The following is a 5,557-nucleotide window of genomic DNA, read 5'->3' on the forward strand; positions in this document are numbered from 1 at the left end:
TCAGGAAAATGAAAATTAAAACCACAGGGAGGTGTCACTTTAAACTCACTAGGATAGCCGGCATAAATTTTTTTTAGAAAAGGAAAATAATAAGTCTGGCAAGCATATGGGGAAATTTTAATTCTTATACATTGCTGGTGATAATGTAAAATTTTCAGCTGCCGTGGAAAACAGTTTGGTGGTTGCCAAAAAGTTAAATGTAGAATTACCACATGACTCAGCAATTCCATTCTTAGATGTACACCCAGAATTGGAAAAAAGGTCCTTAAACAAATACGTGTACACACATGTTCATAACAGCTCTATGCACAATAACTAGAAGGTGGTAAGAGCCCAAATCTCAATCAATGGATGAATAGATAAATAAATTGTAGTATATACACATAATAGAAAATCATTAAATGACAAAAAAGAATGCTAAATATGAATAAACCTTAAAAAATGTTATGCTAAAAGAAAGAAGCCAGACTCAAAAGGTCACATAATGTATGATTCTATTTATATGACACACCTGGAATAGATAAATTCATAGAAATAGAACAAAGATTAGTGTTTACCAGACAGAGAAGAAGGGGGGTGCGGATAAGGAGTGACTGCTAATGGGCATGGTATGTTTTCTTTTGGGGTGGTGAATATGTTTTGAAACTTGACAAAGATGATAGTTGTATAAAAATGCCATTGATTTCAGACTTTAAAACAGTTAATTTTAATGTTATGTGGATTTCACTTCAATGAAAAAAGAAATTAAAAATTTAAAAGAAACATCTAATCTGAAAAAGGAATTAAAAATTTTAGAATCAAAAGCAACTTTGGAAGCCTCTGGTCCAAGACCCTTGCAGAAGTTATTTTTGGGTAGTTGTTTAGCTATTTTCATACTTTTCTGGGGATTTACTTCCTACTTCCCTTCTTTCCCTCCAATTCCCATTCCCATGGTTCCAATAGGAACATTTGGGTTTACACAACTGGACACTAACGCCACTCATCCTCACCCAACAAAAGCAAATAATCCTGGAGTGAGCACGTGATCCAGACAGGTCAACCAGAGACCAAGTTCATATTAAAATTTGGAATCTGAGCAAGGACATTTCAGTATCATTCTGGCTGGCTTCTTCAATGGAAGAAATGTAGACCCAGGCTGCATGCAGATGGTATATTACACTATGTTTTATCAGGATTCCAGAGTAGAGAAAAAGGAGCAGAGAGGAAAGAAAGTGAGAAATTACTGACTATAGATCGTTCCTTGGAGCAGTTCTTTCCTAAGACCTGGCTGTTCTGTGGAACTTCGGTTCCATCAGAGACCCTGTAACCCTCCTTAATTCTCATTTTTTCATGTAAGTAATTTGAATGAATTTTTGTGTCTTGCAATCTATACACCTTTCTTATGCAGATAAGAAACCAAGGATCATGTGTGATTTAACTCTAAAAATTAGTTATTTAATCATAATTTGTGGGGCGCCTGGGTGGCTCAGTGGGTTAAGCATCTGCTTTCGCTCAGGTCATGATCCTGGAGTCCAGGGATGAGCCCACGTCAGGCTCCCTGCTGAGCAGGGAGTCTGCTTCTCCCTCTGCCCCTCACCCTGCTTGTGCTCTCTCTCTCTCAAATAAATAAAATCTTTTTTAAAAATCAAAATTTGTTAAGCATTCATGAGAAACATTAATTCTAAGAGGTTTAATCAGGGAAAGTGATATCAAGAAATAATTATTTTGGTGCTATTATATTTGGTTGATTACTATGCCAGAAAAATAAAGTGTTCTTAAAAAACAAAAGCAACAATTCTTTGTTCCTGCATACAAGCCCCTAATAATCTAGATGGAATGCAGAAGATGGTTGCAAGACATCCCATGGTTGATTCATGGGGAAAAAAATAACAAAATCTTGACAAAATGGAGAATAATTGTATTTCAAAAAAGAATTGTGTAAAGAAATCTTCAGATTGTAAAATCTGGGTTTTAATTTATCCAATTCATTAAGTATGCCTTTGTCTGCATTTATAGATATTCAAACATTTGTTGAAGTTTTTTTTTTTTTTAAGATTTTATTTATTTATTTGAGACAGAGAGGATAAGAGACAGAGAGCATGAGAGGGAGGAGGGTCGGAGGGAGAAGCAGACTCCCCGCCGAGCAGGGAGCCCGATGCGGGACTCGATCCCGGGACTCCAGGATCATGACCTGAGCCGAAGGCAGTCGCTTAACCAACTGAGCCACCCAGGCGCCCCTTGAAGTTTTTATTTAACAGTTACAATTTTACATTCTATTTCATCAGTGAAATATATATTTTTTATTTTCTGTATTTATTTGTAAATGCTAAGAGTGCAGTTACATAGAACTAAAAAGATGTATTCCATAAAAATCTCTGGCATTGGATTTGTCTTTGTAACATTCAAAAAAACTCAGGACATAATTTGTTTTTTGGAGTATGGATCCTTCTGTGTAACAAAGAAAGCTATTCTATTCATTTTCTCTCCCAAGACTTTGACAAATGTATAGTCAGAGGAAAGCTGTTTTGGTAGAGGACTGCCCTGTAAATTACATATACAAAACCTTCAGTTCCATTTTTTAAGGTTTAGAAGATGAAAAACAAAAGTTTACATTAATACATCTGTCAATAGACTGGTATTATAGGCGTGGAAAGAAAGCACCAAAATGTAAACCAGAAAATGAATGAATGGAATTAACTGACACCTGATTTTGTTGCTTACACCTAAATCCATTTTTTTCATTGAAAATTAGGTAAAATCTGGATGCAGGATCTAGTTACAATGTAGCTGTAAAGTGCTGCTTTGTCTTTGCCCCCTGCTCAAAATAAAGCTGTTACCTTTCTAGCCCTGTCCGCCATGGTGCTTAGCAGCCAGGGATGCATGGTCTCAGACATGTTTACCAAGTAAAACACTGACTTGAGGGGCGCCTGGGTGGCTCAGTCATTAAGCGTCTGCCTTCAGCTCAGGTCATGATCCCAGGGTCCTGGGATCGAGCCCTGCATCGGGCTCCCTGCTCAGCGGGGAGTCTACTTCTCCCTCTCCCACTCCCCCTGCTTGTGTTCCCTCTCTCGCTGTGTCTCTCTCTGTCAAATAAATAAATAAAATCTTTAAAAAAAAAAAAGAAAACTAGGTAAAATCTGAAGATACAGATGAAGTTAAATTTGTACGGAGGGTGTTTCTTAGTCTGGAGGTGATGCTACTGTGTATATGCCCAAGTCTGTTCAAGACAAAGGTATATATTTATAACTAAGGTGTTCCCTCAGTGACCATTACTCAGACAACACAATGAAATCTGTAACAGGAGTCTCAGCATTACCCTTTGTTATTGAGGAATATAGAGGCAGAACTCAAGAAACAAAGTCACATAATTTATTTCAGTGTGTGTGTGTGTGTGTGTGTTCCTGGAAGCATGTATGGAAGGATGGAAGGTTGATAGAAATAGAAATCCCAGAAAATCATAGATTCATAAGAGACTGAATTTGGAAGATCCAAAAGAGTTTTCCTTCAAAGTCTAGAATGCTAATGCTACCTGTTTAGATGCCTCATACAGTAAGGGATTTGTTTTACTTCATTCATGTGTTCTTTTAGTAATGTGCCCAGTGTCCAAAGACATAAAGCAGAAATTTCAGCTCTGAAAAATTTACTTGTAAGTGCACCAATCTAGTACTGTGCCAGCTAATCTTTCAGATGTAGCTAGGGCTCTGTGAGTTGCAACACTAAAGAGAGATTCCACTTCTATCAACTATGTAACATTGTTTTCATCCCCGCTGTTGAATTGTGGTAAATTAAGTGGGTCACCAGAATAAAGTACCTTCAAAAATTTAAATAAGTTCATTGGGCATGAAATAGATAAAGTCAATCCTTTGCTTTGTAAGCCCAAGTTTGTCGTCCTATCTTATTTCATTCTTGCAACTGGAGTTCCGGGTATGGGATAACACATTTCTTTTCCAGACAGAGTTATACCCATGCACAATGTGAAGTGACAACATAAAGCTCACTCTCTTCAACAAAAGTTGAGCAATATATTAATTACATAGCTTCTTGTGGGGTAAGATGGATAGATATACAAGACAGGAGGAGGTTGAATAAGGTAGCTTTGGTTCTATTTCTGCCATATCCTTGTAATTTATGACTTGTTTAATCCTCTGTGAGGTAGAGTTGGTATTTGTAAAACCATACCAGGAGAGTTGACAAGTCTCAAAAGCAAATGAGATTATTTTTTCTACCCACAAAATAAACAGAAAGTTTCTATAAATAGTTCTTCTCCAGGAAAGCTTATACCCCATTTTACATTTTCCTATAAAAAAAAAAAATTCCTGTCCCAATCGCCCGAAAACCTGAACACTCCCCTAGCTGGAAAGACGTGTGCAGTATATGCAGATTCCCTGTGGCAAAATTCCTTTTGGAAGGAGTTCACTTTGCATTTCATACTCAGACCAGGAGGCAAATTTCAGTGTAGTTCCCAACACTCCAGGGCTTTCATGGCCAGTGTGAAAGTTGGTGTCTCTAGTCCTGTTTAAAAAATTTCTCAGGCTTCGTTTAGAAGTCATTCTGGTTTCTTTTTAGAAGTCATTCTAGTTTCTTTTCAGATGTCATTCAAGGCCAAATCATAATCTGTAGTTCAATATTTATTTCACATGCTATTTTGAGTCCTCTTGCTTGAAATAAGTATTTATTTTGTTTTAATGCCTCTCTAGCTCTTGCTGTTCAGGTCCTTCTTGACGTTTAGCTACTTGCACTGACATATCCCAGGGTAAGACTGGGGAAATGAGCTGGTTGTCAGAAACAGAAAATTATGCAAATGAGTCTTTCTTCCATGATAGACTTAGGAGAAATAGGGACACGGAAAGCCTTAAACAAGAAAATAACAGACAGCATATATTGACACAAACATTAATAGTAAATTAAGAATAAATAAGGTATAAAGGAGACAAATAAAGACAATAGATGATGGGAAAACTATTTCAGAATAATCATTACAAAGTTTTAAAGGAAAAATCTGCAAATTATTAAAATAAATGTGAGATATGAAAACAAATACAGGTTTTGAGAACTTGCTAACACTCTAACAGCATTTTCCAACGGCCTCTGGATGGTCCTTTGTTTTTCATGAAAAGTTGAAGGAATCAGAGGTACTTGGTTACCAACACTTATAAGCCTTATAATGTCTGTTCATGTCTTCTGCCCATTTCTTCATTGGATTCTTTGTTCTTTGGGTGTTGAGTTTGATGAGTTCTTTATAGAATTTGGATACTAGCCCTTTATCTTATATGTCATTTGCAAATATCTTCTCCCATTCTGTTGGTTGTCTTTTGGTTTTGTTGACTGTTTCCTTTGCTTTGCAAAGGCTTTTTATCTTGATGAAGTCCCAATAGTTCATTTTTGCCCTTGCTTCCCTTGCCTTTGGCGATGTTTCTAGGAAGAAGTTGCTTCGGCTGAGGTCAAAGAGGTGGCTGCCTGTGTTCTCCTTTAGGATTTTGATGGACTCCTGTCTCACATTGAGGTCTTTCAACCATTTGGAGTCTATTTTTGTGTGTGGTGTAAGGAAATGGCCCAGTTTCATTCTTCTGCATGTGGC

General features: G+C 37.0%; 1 non-coding gene across 1 annotated transcript; it reads left to right on the forward strand.

Annotated features, from left to right (window-relative positions):
* Positions 1 to 2,742: 2,742 nt before the first annotated feature.
* On the forward strand, positions 2,743 to 2,873 carry LOC115944436 (small nucleolar RNA SNORA63). The gene has a single exon (XR_004078990.1). It is a non-coding gene; the product is annotated as a small nucleolar RNA SNORA63 (small nucleolar RNA).
* Positions 2,874 to 5,557: the final 2,684 nt, after the last annotated feature.

This window comes from Leptonychotes weddellii, chromosome 9, assembly GCF_054177405.1.
Source record: "Leptonychotes weddellii isolate Sample4059 chromosome 9, ASM5417740v2, whole genome shotgun sequence".
Taxonomy (NCBI): Eukaryota; Metazoa; Chordata; class Mammalia; order Carnivora; family Phocidae; genus Leptonychotes; species Leptonychotes weddellii.